Source organism: Bos mutus, chromosome 28 (assembly GCF_027580195.1).
Source record: "Bos mutus isolate GX-2022 chromosome 28, NWIPB_WYAK_1.1, whole genome shotgun sequence".
NCBI lineage: Eukaryota > Metazoa > Chordata > Mammalia > Artiodactyla > Bovidae > Bos > Bos mutus.
The window spans coordinates 10331696-10348515 of NC_091644.1; the positions used below are offsets into that span (position 1 = coordinate 10331696).

Consider the following 16820-nt stretch of genomic DNA (forward strand, 5'->3'; position numbering starts at 1 on the left):
AAGTCAGACACAATTGAGTTACTGAAAAACAACAAATAACCTAAAATAGAAAAGAATGTGAAAAGATTAGATTTTAATACACATGTATAACTAAATCACTCTGCTGCACAAATGAAAGTAACAACATTGTAAGTCAACTATCCTTCAATTTAAAAAAAATAGGAAAAAGTAAATGGAAAGATAATGAAGTAATTTAACTATGTATTTTGACTCAATATATCCAAATATTTCAATATATAAAAATATTGAGATTTTTAGATTCTTTTTCAATTTCAAGTTTTCAAAATTCAGCAAGTGTTTTATATTTAAAGCACATATTGGTTTGAATTAGCCACACTTCAGGTACACATTGGCTCAGTTCAGTTGCTCAGTCGTGTCCAACTCGTTGCGACCCCATGAATCACAGCACGCCAGGCCTCCCTGTCCATCACCAACTCTCAGAGTTCACCCAAACTCATGTGCATCGACTCAGTGATGCCATCCAGCCATCTCATCCTCTGTCATCTCCTTCTCCTCTGCCCCAATCCCTCCCAGCATCAGGGTCTTTTCCAATGAGTCAACTCTTCACATGAGGTGGCCAAATTATTGGAGTTTCAGCTTTAGCATAAGTCCTTCCAAAGAACACCCAGGACTGATCTCCTTTAGAATGGACTAGTTGGATCTCCTTGCAGTCCAAGGGACTCTCAAGAGTCTTCTCCAACACCACAGTTCAAAAGCATCAATTCTTCGGTGCTCAGCTTTCTTCACAGTCCAGCTCTCACATCCATATGTGACCACTGGAAAAACAATAGCCTTGACTAGACGGACCTTTGTTGGCAAAGTAATGTCTCTGCTTTTGAATATGCTATCTAGGTTGGTCATAACTTTCCTTCCAAGGAGTAAGCGTCTTTTAATTTCATGGCTGCAAATCACCATCTGCAGTGATTTTGGAGCCCCCCAAAATTAAGTCTGACACTGTTTCCACTATTTCCCCATCTATTTCCCATGAAGTGATGGGACCAGATGCCATGATCTTAGTTTTCTGAATGTTGAGCTTTAAGCCAACTTTATCACTCTCCTCTTTCACTTTCATCAAGAGGATCTTTAGTTCTTCTTCACTTTCTGCCATAAGGGTGGTGTCATCTGCATATCTAAGGTTATTGATATTTCTCCCGGCAATCTTGATTCCAGCTTGTGCTTCTTCCAGCCCAGCATTTCTCATGATGTACTCTGCGTATAAGTTGAATAAGCAGGGTGACAATATACAGCCTTGACGTACTCCTTTTCCTACTTGGAACAGTCTGTTGTTCCATGTCCAGTTCTAACTGTTGCTTCCTGACCTGCATATAAGTTTCTCAAGAGGCAGGTCAGGTGGTCTGATATTCCCATCTCTTTCAGAATTTTCCACAGTTTATTGTGATCCACACAGTCAAAGGCTTTGGCATAGTCAATAAAGCAGAATAAAATTAAATATTATAATTTTATAATATATAATAAAACATTAGAGATACCAAGGGAATATTTCATGCAAAGATGGGCTTGATAAAGGACAGAAATTGTATGGACCTAACAGAAGCAGAAGATATTAAGAAGAGGTGGCAAGAATACACAGAAGAACTGTACAAAAAAGATCTTCACGACCCAGATAATCACAATGGTGTGATCACTCACCTAGAGCCAGACATCCTGGAATGTAAAGTCAAGTGGGCCTTAGGAAGCATCACTACAAACAAAGCTAGTGGAGGTGATGGAATTCCAGCTGAGTTATTTCAAATCCTGAAAGATGATACTGTGAAAGTGCTGCACTCAATATGCCAGCAAATTTGGAAAACTCAGCAGTGGCCACAGGACTGGAAAAGGTCAGTTTTCATTCCAATCCCAAAGAAAGGCAATGCCAAAGAATGCTCAAACTACCACACAATTGCGCTCATCTCACACGCTAGTAAAATAATGCTCAAAATTCTCCAAGCCAGACTTCAGCAATAGGCAAACCGTGAATTTCCAGATGTTCAAGCTGGTTTTAGAAAAGGCAGAGGAACCAGATATCAAATTGCCAACGTGGAATATTACTTAACTATAAAAAGGAATGCATTTGAGTGAGCTCTAATGAGGTGGATGAACCTGGAGCCTATCATACTGAGTGAAGTAAGTCAAAGAGAAAGACAAATAGTATATATTAATGCATATATAGAGAATTTAGAAAGACAGTACCAATGATCCTACAAGCAGGGCAGCAAAGGGGACACAGATGTAAAGAACGGACTTTTGGACTCAGTGGGAGAAGGCGAGGGTGTGATGATTTGAGAGAATAGCATTGAAACACGTGCATTACCATATGTAAAACAGATAACCAGTGTGAGTTCAATGCATAAAGCAGGACAGCACCCAAAGCCAGTGCTCTAGGACAACTTAGAGGGATGGGGTGGGGAGGGAGGTGGGAGAGGGGTTCAAGATTTGGGGGACACATGTATACCTGTGGCAAATTCATGCTGATGTATGGCAAAAACTGTCACGATATTGTAAAGTAATTACCCTTCAACTGAAATAAATAAAAAAAATTTTAAAGAAAATCTATCCTAGATAGCGGGAAAAAAAAAAAAAAAAACAAGAAATCCCAAAGAGAATTAAAATGAGTTACAAATAAAGGGTATAAAACAATGAGAATGTTAATAACAGACCCTTATAGGCCAGGCACACTTCTAAACAATTTACCTATAACAGTTTATTTAATCTTCACAACAACTTTATGGGAGAGTTAGTTTTTATTCCTATTTTACAGATGAGAACACTGAAGCACAGAGAGTACAAATATCTTGCCCAAGGTCATACATCTAGTAAGTGAGAGAGCTGAGATTTGACCCAGAAAACCTGACTCTAGATAGCTCTTCTAATATTGTGCTATGACACCTTAAGAAAAGAGAATGGAATACAATCAGAAAAGTTTTAAAATAATGGAAAGATATGGGCTAGAAAGGGGAGCATGAAAGAGACTAGGAAAGGATATACAATGTGGCAAAATTAAAAAAGAAAACGGTGATGAGAAAAAGAGAAAAAACAGAAGACAGATCAATTATAACTGACAGAAAAAGTTGATGACATACATAGAAAAAAAACAGTAGGAAAAATGAGGAAAACATGACAATGAGTATCAGAGGAGAAAAGAGAAAAATTTCAGAAGAATCTGTCTCTGTCATTCCCTGCAGGAGCTGAAGCAGAAGTGATTTACCTGTGTAGGTAGGACGTGAATGGGGGGCTAGTGTGGGGCACATCAGCCTCATGCTTATAAGGAACAAATGGTGTTCTCATTTCCCATTTGAGATGCAGTTATTATGTTATCTGCACTGGCCATGACAGGCGCTAGGGTGAAACTCTGAGGCGGTGTTAAAAAAAATGGACAAATTAAATTTGATTGCCAGGTGGCTCTAGAGGTAAAGAACCCACCTACCAATACAGATACATAAGAGATGCAAGTTTGATCCCTGGGTTGGGAAGATCCTTTGGAGGAGGGCATAGAAACCCACTCCTGTACTTTTGGAGAATCCCATGGACAGAGGAGCCTAGTGGGGCTGCAGTTCATGGGGTCACGAAGAGTCGGATGAGACTGAAGCAACTTAGCACATATGCACAAGTTTGGTGCAGCAAATTGTTCCCCTAATGATTTATTGCAACAATTAGCTTCCAAGGCAAAATCATCCTCTAGGGACAAAACTTCCAGAAATAAACATGGCATTAACAGAAAATCAGGGATAAGAAATAAGAATGGAAATAAGTACTGAGAATTTAAAGTTCTTCTGGTGAAACAATAGGTTAACTAGTAAGTTTCGGCATACCAATATTACAGTGTAATATTTTAAATAAAGAGTTAAGAATATAAATATGAAAATAAATGACAGTGTTAAAAGCAAATCATAAAACAGGTTCTAAAGTCTTATTTAAATGTTAATTACCATTATTTAAGAGAATAGGCATCCAAGTTATTAGAGACCAAGGAAAATGTATAATATTTTTGACAGTAGGTGATCCTTGTATTTGTTCCTTTGAAACTTTCTTTAGGGGTCATGGGAAGGAATGGAGGAGTAGTCTGGGCTTAACAGATGCAAACTCTTATACATAGAATGAATAAATAACAAGATCCTACTGTATAGCACAGGGAACTATATTCAATATCTTGTGATAAACTAATGAAAAATATGAATATATATATAACTGAATCACTCTGCTATACAACAGAAATTAACACAACATTGTAAATCAACTACAGAGCAACTTAAAAAAAAAAAACTTTAAGTGATATTCTCCGAAATAAAAAATAATAATAGAAAGGAAGAAATTATATTCTTGCCAAATGCCTCTACCAAGGAAAATATTATTTTCCTCTGTGATTTGATCAGTGTTACTTTCTAAATTACATGAGTAGAAGTGCTTTAAGTTACATAGCAGGAACTCAGTGAAAGTGAAGTGAAGTGAAAGTCACTCAGTCGTGTCTGACTCTTTGTGACCCCATGGACTATGCAGTCCATGGAATTCTCCAGGCCAGAATACTGGAGTGGGTAGCCTTTCCCTTCTCCAGGGGATCTTCCCAACCCAGGGGTCAAACCCAGGTCTCCCGCATTGCAGGCGGATTCTTTATCAGCTGAGCCACAAGGGAAGCCCAAATGGGAAATAAATAAAGTCAAATGGGAAATAAAATGGTATCTTTAATCTCAAAAATATACAAGCAACTCCTACAGCTCAACTCCAGAAAAATAAATGACCCAATCAAAAAATGGGCCAAAGAACTAAATAGACATTTCTCCAAAGAAGACATGCAGATGGCTAACAAACACATGAAAGGATGCTCAACATCACTCATTATCAGAGAAATGCAAATCAAAACCACTATGAGGTACCATTTCACGCCAGTCAGAATGGCTGCGATCCATAAGTCTACAAGCAATAAATGCTGAAGAGGGTGTGGAGAAAAGGGAACTCTCTTACACTGTTGGTGGGAATGCAAACTAGTACAGCCACTATGGAGAACAGTGTGGAGATTCCTTAAAAAACTGGAAATAGAACTGCCTTATGATCCAGCAATCCCACTGCTGGGCATACACACTGAGGAAACCAGAAGGGAAAGAGACATGTGTACCCCAATGTTCATGACAGCACTGTTTATAATAGCCAGGACATGGAAGCAACCTAGATGCCCATCAGCAGATGAATGGATAAGAAAACTGTGGTACATATACACAATGGAGTATTACTCAGGCATTAAAAAGAATACATTTGAATCAGTTCTAATGAGATGGATGAAACTGGAACCTATTACACAGAATGAAGTAAGCCAGAAAGAAAAACACCAATACAGTATACTAACACATATATATGGAATTTAGAAAGATGGTAACAATAACCCTGTGTACGAGACAGCAAAAGAGACACTGATGTATAGATCAGTCTTATGGACTCTGTGGGAGAGGGAGAGGGTGGGGAGATTTGGGAGAATAGCGTTGAAACATGTGTAATATCATGTATGAAACGAGTCGCCAGTCCAGGTTCGATGCAGGATACTGGATGCTTGGGGCTGGTGCACTGGGAAGACCCAGAGGGATGGTATGGGGAGGGAGGAGGGAGGAGGGTTCAGGATGGGGAACACGTGTATACCTGTGGCAGATTCATTTCAATATTTGGCAAAACCAATACAATATTGTAAAGTTTAAAAATAAAAGAAAATTTAAAAAAAAAAAAAGATCTTCAACCATGAAACTACTAAGTTGACTGGCATTACATTTCCTTTCAAAACTAAAGCAGAAACCATGGGTAGATAATTCATCATCCCTAATAGAAGGAAGCATATTCATTCACTTAAAAGACCAATATTTTACTGATATTGTATTCAGTAGAAGAGAATTATTATATGAAAATTTGCACAAGGCATATGAAAAACATTTTGAATATGCCTCCTTCAGTTGCTTTTGGTGAATAGTTTTGGATGACAGAAGACCACACATTTCTAAACCTCGTTTTTGCTAGTGCAGCAGCATGTAAGTCACAATTCGAATGCCAGGATTTGTTCATTTACGGACTAGGGTATTTACCCACCGTATTCCTCTATCTAGTGATTGCTGGCAAACCAGCTCATCGAAGTAAAAACTACTGCTTCATAGTGTTTGCTAATTTTCATGTATTTAATTCCACAAATGGTCCAACCACCAGCTTTTAAAATTTTTGAATGTGTTCTTAAAAGCTATTTTTTGCAAATTCCCCAGAACACCACTGCTTTAAAAAAAAAAAAAAGTATCATGAATTTTCCAGTCTTTTTTTCTCCTTTCTGAGTTCATGAGAGAGTATTTGTAGCAGAAATGTTACAATGTTACATCAAACTCTTTTATGTAAAAAAAGAAAAATCCAAGGATGATGTGATTATTGAATAAGCATATTTTAAAATAATCTTCAGCTGACCAAAAAGCATTTTTCAAGGTCTTAATTTACAAGAGCAAAGTTTCTTTTCAAGATAGGTTTATACTATTCACCATACATGAATAACTCCAAAACTATGAACTGAGTTTACTTCCATTCACTAGTCACTGCAAGCTGTGTGACCTCACCAAAGCTGTTAAGCCCAGTACTCCCGCCACCAAAATTAAACTACCATGACAAACTGTCAACAGAATTATTCACCAAAGGCATCAAAACCTCATGCTCCCATTAGAAAATATTGTGATGCTCAAATAGAATCTTGTCTACTTTTAACATTTATCTGTATTCACATAATATGTAGCTAAGTTTTGCCTTTCAGAAATGAAAAGGTTAGAGAATGTCTTTGATCAACATTCTGATCCAACCCACCACATCGTCCCAACTTTTTAATCTATTACTTTGTGTCCTGGAGGCTTTAGCCTCTGCCTTGTACAGCCTATAATCTACAGTTGCATCAACGTGTGTCTGTCTTCACTTGGCCTGTCATCTCTTCATAGGCAAGAGCATACAAAACACGAAGTTTCAAAGAGGTATCTGATAAGATTTCATTGAAACAGGAGGACACAATTACCAGTACATTCTACTGGGATGTAGAATGTACATCCCAGTTTGGTTAGAGTCAACTCTAACCAAAGACCTTAGGAACCAAATATTGGGTTGACCAAAAAGTTCCTTTGGTTCTTAGGTACATATAAGACACATTTTTTTCATTTTCACCAAGAACTTTACTGAACAACATATTCACCATTTTGTTCCACTACCTTCTAACATTTTTCAAGCAACTTCGTAATTCCATCTTCCCAAAACTTTTTAACTTTTTGAGTAAAGAACAGTTGCCTTTTACAGTCTTCCAGGAAACTGAAACCTTTTCATCACCTTCTCCAGATGAAGACCAGAGTTTGTTGTAGTTGGTGGTGGTTCATTTCACTTGCCCCACAATCTCTTCTGTTCCACATTATTGTTCAGTATCCACTTTTCCTCTCCTGGCACAATTTGTTTTAAAAACAGAATGTTTCCCTTACATTTCAGGGGAGAATCATATGTGGAAATATGATCAAGAGGGTTTTTTTTTTAATTAACTTATATGGACCCCAAACATCAAAGTGATTAACATAACCAAGCTTGTGCAAATGATTTTCAGCACTTGATTTGGATATTTTGAATATGTTGGCTATTTCCTGAATGGTATAATGTTGATTGTTTTCAATGTCTCAATTTGAGCAACTTCAACTGGCGTACCTGACCATGGAGCAATGTCCAGTAAGAAATCTCCAGCACAAAATTTCGTGAAACACTTTTGACACATTCAATCAGTCAGAGCATCTTCTCCATACACTGCAAAAATCTTTCATGCTTCAGCTGCATTTTTACATCTTTCACCTTTTTTGAAATAATAAAGCATAATATGTTGAAAATGTTACTTTGTTTCTTCCATCTTCAATATTAAAATTACTGCATAAAAATTCACCAGTTGGCTAAGTTTATTTAAATGCATGCTAATATGACAACTGTCACAATACAATTAAAATTGTTTTGAATGAAGTTAAAGACAACTAAGCAGTACTACAACCATCTTACCCAAAAAACGGAACAAAACTTTTTTTTATATTATACATGTTTTAATGCCATTCTCCCAAATCATCCCTCCCCCCCTCCACAAAGTCCAAAAGACTGTTCTATACATCTGTGTCTCTTTTGCTGTCTCGCATACAAGGTTGTCATTACCATCTTTCTAAATTCCATATATATGCGTCAGTATACTGTATTGGTGTTTTTCTTTCTGGCTTACTTCACTCTGTATAATAGGCTCCAGTTTCATCCACCTCATTAGAACTGATTCAAATGCATTCTTTTTAATGCCCGAGTAATACTCCATTGTGTACATCTACCACAGCTTTCTTATCCATTCGTCTGCTGATGGACATCTAGGTTGCTTCCATGTCCTGCCTATTATAAACAGTGCTGCGACGAACACTGGGGTACACGTGTCTCTTTCCCTTCTGGTTTCCTCAGTGTGTATGCCCAGCAGTGGGATTGCTGGATCATAAGGCAGTTCTATTTCCAGTTTTTTAAGGAATTTCCACACTGTTCTCCACAGTGGCTGTACTAGTTTGCATTCCCAACAACTGTGTCAGAGGGTTCCCTTTTCTCCACACCCTCTCCAGCATTTATTGCTTGTAGACTTTTGGATCACAACCATTCTGACTGGCGTGAAATGGTACCTCATAGTGGTTTTGATTTGCATTTCTCTGATAATGAGTGATGTTGAGCATCCTTTCATGTGTTTGTTAGCCATCTGCATGTCTTCTTTGGAGAAATGTCTATTTAGTTCTTTGGCCAATTTTCTGATTGGGTCATTTATTTTTCTGGAATTGAGTGGCAGGAGTTGCTTGTATATGGTTGAGATTAGTTCTTTGTCAGTTGCTTCATTTGCTATTATTTTCTCCCATTCTGAAGGCTGTCTTTTCACCTTGCTTATAGTTTCCTTTGTTGTGCAGAAGCTTTTAATTTTAATTAGGTCCCATGTGTTTATTTTTGCTTTTATTTCCAATATTCTGGGAGGTGGGTCATAGAGGATCCTGCTGTGATGTATGTCGGAGAGTGTTTTGCCTATGATCTCCTCCAGGAGTTTTATAGTTTCTGGTCTTACATTTAGATCTTTAATCCATTTTGAGTTTATTTTTGTGTATGGTGTTACAAAGTGTTCTAGTTTCATTCTTTTACAAGTGGTTGACCAGTTTTCCCAGTACCACTTGTTAAAGAGATTGTCTTTAATCCATTGTATATTCTTGCCTCCTTTGTCAAAGATAAGGTGTCCATAGGTGTGTGGGTTTATCTCTGGGCTTTCTATTTTGTTCCATTGATCTATATTTCTGTCTTTGTGCCAGTACCATACTGTCTTGATGACTGTGGCTTGTAGTAGAGCTTGAAGTCAGGCAGGTTGATTCCTCCAGTTCCATTATTTCTCAAGATTGCTTTGGCTATTCGAGGTTTTTTGTATTTCCATACAAATTGTGAAATTATTTGTTCTGGCTCTGGGAGGAATACCGTTGGTAGCTTGATAGGAATTGCATTGAATCTATAGATTGCCTTGGGTAGTATACTCATTTTCACTATATTGATTCTTCTGATCCAAGAACACAGTATATTTCCCCATCTATTAGTGTCCTTTTTTATTTCTTTCAGCAGTGTTTTATAGTTTTCTATATATAGGTGTTTTGTTTCTTTAGGTAGATATACCCCTAAGTATTTTATTCTTTTTGTTGCAATGGTGAATGGAATTGTTTCCTTGATTTCTCTTTCTATTTTCTCATTATTAAATATGTGTGTAGGAATGCAAGGGATTTCTGTGTGTTGATTTTATATCCTGCAACTTTACTATATTCATTGATTAGCTCTAGTAATTTTCTGGTGGAGTCTTTAGGGTTTTCTATGTAGAGGATCATGTCGTCTGCAAACAGTGAGAGTTTTACTTCTTTTCCAATTTGGATTCCTTTTATTTCTTTTTCTGCTCTGATTGCTGTGGCCCAAACTTCCAAAACTATATTGAATAGTAGTGATGAGAGTGGACACCCTGGTCTTGTTCCTGACTTTAGGGAAAATGCTTTCAATTTTTCACCATTGAGGATAATGTTTGCTGTGGGTTTGTCATATATAGCTTTTATTATGTTGAGGTATGTTCCTTCTATTCCTGCTTTCTGGGGAGTTTTTATCATAAATGGATGTTGAATTTTATCAAAGGCTTTCTCTTCATCTATTGAGATAATCATATGGCTTTTATTTTTCAATTTGTTAATGTGGTGTATTACATTGATTGATTTGTGGATATTGAAGAATCCTTGCATCCCTGGGATAAAGCCCACTTGGTCATGGTATATGATCTTTTTAATGTGTTGTTGGATTCTGATTGCTAGAATTTTATTAAGGATTTTTGCATCTATGTGCATCAGTGATATTGGCCTGTAGTTTTCTTTTTTTGTGGCATCTTTGTCAAGTTTTTGTATTAGGGTGATGGTGGCCTCATAGAATGAGTTTGGAAGTTTACCTTCCTCTGCAATTTTCTGCAAGAGTTTGAGTAGGATAGGTGTCAGCTCTTCTTTAAATTTTTGGTAGAATTCAGCTGTGAAGCCATCTGGACCTGGGCTTTTATTTGCTGGAAGATTTCTGATTACAGTTTCAATTTCCATGCTTGTGATGGGTCTGTTAAGATTTTCTATTTCTTCCTGGTTCAGTTTTGGAAAGTTTTACTTTTCTAAGAATTTGTCCATTTCTTCCACGTTGTCCATTTTATTGGCATATAATTGCTGATAGTAGTCTCTTACGGTCCTTCATATTTCTGTGTTGTCTGTTGTGATCTCTCCATTTTCATTTCTAATTTTGTTGATTTGATTCTTCTCCCTTTGTTTCTTGATGAGTCTGGCTAATGATTTTTCAATATTATTTATCCTTTCAAAGAACCAGTTTTTGGCTTTGTTGATTTTTGCTATGGTCTCCCTTGTTTCTTTTGCATTTATTTCTGCCCTAATTTTTAAGATTTCTTTCCTTCTACTAACCCTGGGGTTCTTCATTCTTCGTTTTCTAGTTGCTTAGGTGTAGAGTTAGGTTATTTATTTGACTTTTTTCTTGTTTCTTGAGGTATGCCTGTATTGCTATGAACTTTCCTCTTAGCACTGCTTTTACACTGTCCCATAGGTTTTGGGTTTTTGTGTTTTCATTTTCATTCATTTCTATGCATATTTTGATTTCTTCTTTGATTTCTTCTGTGATTTGTTGGTTATTCAGCAGCGTGTTGTTCAGCCTCCATATGTTGGAATTTTTAATGGTTTTTCTCCTGTAATTGAGATCTAATCTTACTGCATTGTGGTCAGAAAAGACGTTTGGAATGACTTCAATTTTTTTGAATTTACCAAGGCTAGATTTATGGCCCAGGATGTGATCTATCCTGGAGAAGGTTCTGTGTGCACTTGAGAAAAAGGTGAAATTCATTGTTTTGGGGTGAAATGTCCTATAGATATCAATTAGGTCTAACTGGTCTGTTGTATCATTTAAAGTTTGTGTTTCTTTGTTAATTTTCTGTTTAGTTGATCTATCCATAGGTGTGAGTGGGGGTATTAAAGTCTCCCACTGTTGTTGTATTATTGTTAATTTCCCCTTTCATACTTGTTAGCATTTGTCTTACATATTGCAGTGCTCCCGTGTTGGGTGCATATATGTTTATAATTGTTATATCTTCTTCTTGGATTGATCCTTAGATCATTATGTAGTGTCCTTCTTTGTCTCTTTTTACAGCCTTTGTTTTAAAGTCTATTTTATCTGATATGAATATTGCTACTCCTGCTTTCTTTTGATCTCTATTTGCATGGAATATCTTTTTCCAGCCCTTCACTTTCAGTCTGTATGTGTCCCCTGTTTTGAAGTGGGTCTCTTCAGGCCAGGAGGGAATGGCAAGACATACTTAAAATGAACAAAACTTTTGGCCATCCCAATACCTTTCACTTTTGTTTGGTTTAATTTTTCACTTTTATACAAATTTAAGGCTTACTTTTCACTTACAGATACTACAAAATACTGGCTATATTCCCCATGTTGTACAACACATCCTTGAGCCTATCTTATGCCCAATAATTTCTACCTCCCATTCCCACACCTCAATATTGCCCTCTCTCCCCTCCCCACTGATAACCACTAGTTAGTTCTCTTTATCTGTGAAATATCCTCCTTATTTTATGTTATACTCATTAGTTGTTGCTAATACCCCACTTTGAAATGACTGTCCATAATTCTTCATAAACAACTAAACACTACGATTGCTTCTTCATTACTAAAGTCAGTAGAGGGGTGTGTTTTTTCATTATTTCTGAGTGTTATGTGTGAAAATTTGATAATTCATAAAACTTATATGAAAAAGATACCAATATCTGTTGATCTGCTCTTATAGTCTCAAGATGTGCAAGTGTTACATCCATTCTCTCAAATAGTTACTACAAATATTATCAGAAAAAAAAAAAATTTAAACACAGAAACTTGGAAATAATGATGAAATCAGCCAACACTATGGCGGAGAAAGCCTCATCCTACACAGTTTGTTGGAAATTTCTACCTCACCATCAATTCAAATTATCCCAGTGCCACTCAGACAGCCAATAACCAAATGTTCCCACAGGACACGCTTTCACCACTAGGATTTGAGTAAATGTTGCTTCCATCACCTGAAATTAGAACATGACAAGAAAGAAATATGTCTTCTCCCCAGCATGCCTTCAAAATGAGGTCTCTGGGTTTAGAAAAGATAGAGGAACCAGAGATCAAATTGCCAACATTCACTGGATCATAGAGAAAGCAAAGAAATTCCAGAAAAACATCTGCTTCATAGACTATGCTAAAACTTTTGACTGTGGGGACCACAGCAAACTGTGAAAAACTCTTAAAGAGATGGGAATATCAGATCACCTTAACTGTCTCCTGAGAAACTTCAGGACGGTCAAGAAGCAACAGTTAGAACCAGACATGAAACAACTGGTTCCAAATTAGGAAAGGAGTACAGCAAGGCTGTATATTGTCACCCTGTTTATTTAATTATATGCAGAGTACACCTTGTAAAATGCTGGGCTAGATGAATTACAAGCTAGAATCAAGATTGCCAGGAGAAATGTCAACAGCCTCAGATATGCAGGTAATGGCAGAAAGAATTGATGCTTTCAAATTGGGGTGCTGGAGAATACTGTTGAGAGTCCCTTGGACTGCAAGAAGATCAAACCAGTCAATCCTAAAGAAAACCAACTCTGAATATTCATTGGAAGGACTGATGCCAAAGCTCCAATACTTTGGTCACCTGATATGAGGAGCCGACTCATTGGAAAGACCTGGATGCTGGGAAAGATTGAAGGCATCAGGAGAAAGGGGCAGCAAAGTATGAGATAATTAGATAGCATTACTGACTCACTGAATCTGAGCAAATTCCACAAGATAGTGAATGACATGGAGACCCTGGTATGCTGAAGTCCATGGGGTCACAAAGTCAGACATGGCTTTGTGACTGAACAACAAGTAGCCAAATGCTTATTGAATATGACACCATTTGGTACAAAACCCTGGTCTCAGGATTTCCCTCTAGAAACTTGCTTTCAGTAGCAATCTGAAACTTGTAGCAATCTGAATACAACTTCTCCGGCTATAACTGCTCTTTCCAGCTATCTCTTTAATACCTGGAGAAACACAGTTCTTTTCACTTCTGTAGTGATCATTCCATTCAAAATATTTCAATATGGAGTTCTGACCACTTGTTCTCTGACAGTGATGCCAGGTTAGGGATTCTGTTCAAATGAGGCATCCTGTTAACTCAGCTTCAAAGCAATCTTTCTTCATTATGATTCTTATGGGTGTAAACCCAATCTAGAGAAAATGATGAAAGATGTAGAAAGGACAAAAAAGATGTGAACAAAAAAAAAAAATCTTTGGTGAAAGCACATGCCTTTTATTACTGCCCAGTTAAAAGCCTCAAAGCCCAATAAACTCTCTATTTTTACTTCATAGATACTGAATACCAAGCTTATTTGGACATAGGTATTTCTACCTATATGTATCAGAAGGGATAAAAGTTAACAATCTAGTTAGCCATACCAACAACTAATAGATAGTCCATAAAATCACATGCAATAAAATAACAATAGGAAAAAAGACATTAATGAAAAGAAACACAAGTTTCTTAAGTGTAAAATTCAGTCTATTGAGATTAAACATATATCTTCACAAAATTAAGCATGAAATGTCTGATACTCCAGTTTGATACCCCAACTACTCTTCTCTGTACCCTAAAGTGCCAACTTTAAGCCTCTCAGGAGAGAAGCCATTGATAGGACTCATGAACGCCATCTTTCATTCCAAAGATCCAGCCTTTTATGGCTGACCAAATTATCACTTGAAAACAGCCCCACAGCCATTTATTCCTGCAATCATGGCTATAACTTAAGCTCTCACAAAGCCTGGAAAATAAAAATGTTTATTTGGATTATAAAAACAAACAGAGCAAAAAGGCTGATGGAAATTCACTGCTTGAAGTGCTGGTCAAGTACATAATGGAGAAAGGCTCCTGGTTTCCAGTGATCTTGGTGACCACATGGGCAATTCCTGGAAGCAAAGGACTTAGCAACAAGCAAAGCAAGCAAAGGACTTGCCCACTTAATTCTTAAATACTTTCCTATTTTAGCCCTTTATTAAATATTTAGGACTTTCAGACAATCAGATGAAGCAAGATGAAGTTGAATTTTTAGATGGAAGTATAGCTGGCTTAAAACTCAACATTCAAAAAACTAAGATCGTGGCATCTTAGTCCCATCACTTCATGGCAAATAGAAGGGGGGAAAGTAGAAGCAGTGACAGACTTTATTTTCTTGGGCTCCAAAATCACTGTGGACGGAGACTGCAGCCATGAAATTAAAAGACTTGCTCCTTGAAACAAAAGCTATGACAAGAAAGCAAAGACATTACTTTGCCAACAAAGGTCCATCTGGTCAAAGCTATGGTTTTTCCAGTAATCACGTATGGATGTGAGAGCTGGACTATAAAGAAAGCTGAGCACTGAAGAATTGAGGCTTTTGAACTGTGGTGTTGGAGAACACTCTTGAGAGTCCCAAGAGATCTCCTTGACTGGAGATGAAACCAGTCAATCCAAAAGGAGATCAATCCTGAATATTCATTGGAAGGACTGATGCTGAAGCTGAAGCTCCAATACTTTGGCCACCTGATGTGAAGAACTGACTCATTAGAAGAGACCCTGATGCTGGGAAAGAGTGAAGGCATGAGAAGAAGGGGACGACAGAGGATGAGATGGTTGAATGGCATCGACAACTCTGAAAGAACCAAGAGAAAATGATTCATCACCTCCAAGAGAGGCTCCACAAGGTTATTAGTGGATTTCTAAGCAGAAACCTTGCAGTCAGAAAGAAGTCAGTTGATATATTCAAAATTCTGAAAGTAAAAAAAGAACTACCAACCATTTGTAATAACGGCAGAGTGTCTCATCTAGTAACAAGCTGTTTGTCAGCAGAATGATAAGTGACAGATTTAAGGGAAAGAGGATTCAGTTCAATTGGACAGAAGTTTATAATCCTTGGTGACTTGGTCAACACTAGGCACAGAAGTAGAAAACAAAATCCCTTTTCTCAAGGAACCTACAATGTTTTAGAAAAATTTAATCTTATGTAAGAAAATGAAACAATATGAGGAAATAACTGTAATGCCATAACAGGCATTGTGATAATGGATTCTGTGACTTTTCATGAATAAGGAATGCTTGTGAAATTTGTGGAACTTGAAATACTGGTAGAATTGTGCCAAAAGGAATGAAGGTGACATTTCTAGATCTCAACCTTGTTACATGAAGAACGCTGTGAATAACTAAAAGATTCAAAGTCAACTTGGTTAGAAAGAGTCTAGCCTATTACCTTCATGGATCACAGCCTTGTCATAGCAAAGGAGCTTGTGTAACTCAATGAAGCTATAAGCCAAGCAGTACAGGGTCGCTCAAAACAGATGGGTCATGTTTTCATGCTCCCTCGCGGGTCGACCCCAGACCTGTGCATCCTCCGGTATGTCCCCGAATTCGCCTGCGCCAGTGTTCAGCTACGTGTGGTATAACTTAGGGCAGCATGTTGTGAAGAAATGGGGGCTGAGTGGCTCACGCCATCAGGAATTTCAACCTAGTGAACCGAGCAGAACAGGGAGGAATGAAGCCCTCCCCTGCTCCCAGGCACCCCTCCACCATGAACCTCCTGTGAAAGCAGATGAGCAACCATCCAGAAATTAAGGGACAAATTGACAGAAAAGATGAAAAACTGCTGTCATTACTAAAAGATGTGTATGTTGATTCCCAAGATCCCTTGTCTTCTTTAGGATGCCGGCACACATCAGAAGCCTAAGGAGTTCAGGTTGCTGAAAGAACATCAGTTTGACATGATGAAAGTTAAGAACATTCCCAAAGGCAAAATTTTAATTGTTAGAGGCATTGACACTTCTCAGTAATCATAAACTTTATCCAGAAACGTGGACTGCTGAGAAAATAGCTGAAGAATACCATCTAGAACACCAGATGTAAATAGCCTTCTCAAATATTTTGTTTATTTTGAAGTAGAAATCTTCCCCCCTGAAGGCAAGAAAACAATACAATCAAAATGAAGAATCTTTACAGGACTTTTCCTGTTTGCATCCCCGTTCCCTGTTTATTTTCCTCATTTGTAGCATATTAAATTATATAAATAACAAAAAAAGAAAGAAAGAAAGATGGGTCATAGTTCTGGCAAAATGTGGTGCACTAGAGTAGGAAATGGCAACTCATTCCAGTAGTCTTGCTTGGAGAACCCCATGGACAATTGTGCTCATTTCAC

General features: G+C 37.5%; 1 pseudogene; it reads left to right on the plus strand.

Annotated features, from left to right (window-relative positions):
- The first annotated feature begins 12492 nt into the window (after positions 1–12492).
- LOC102276443 (NADH dehydrogenase [ubiquinone] 1 alpha subcomplex assembly factor 4-like) lies at positions 12493–16611 on the plus strand (annotated as a pseudogene).
- The last annotated feature ends 209 nt before the right edge of the window (positions 16612–16820 follow it).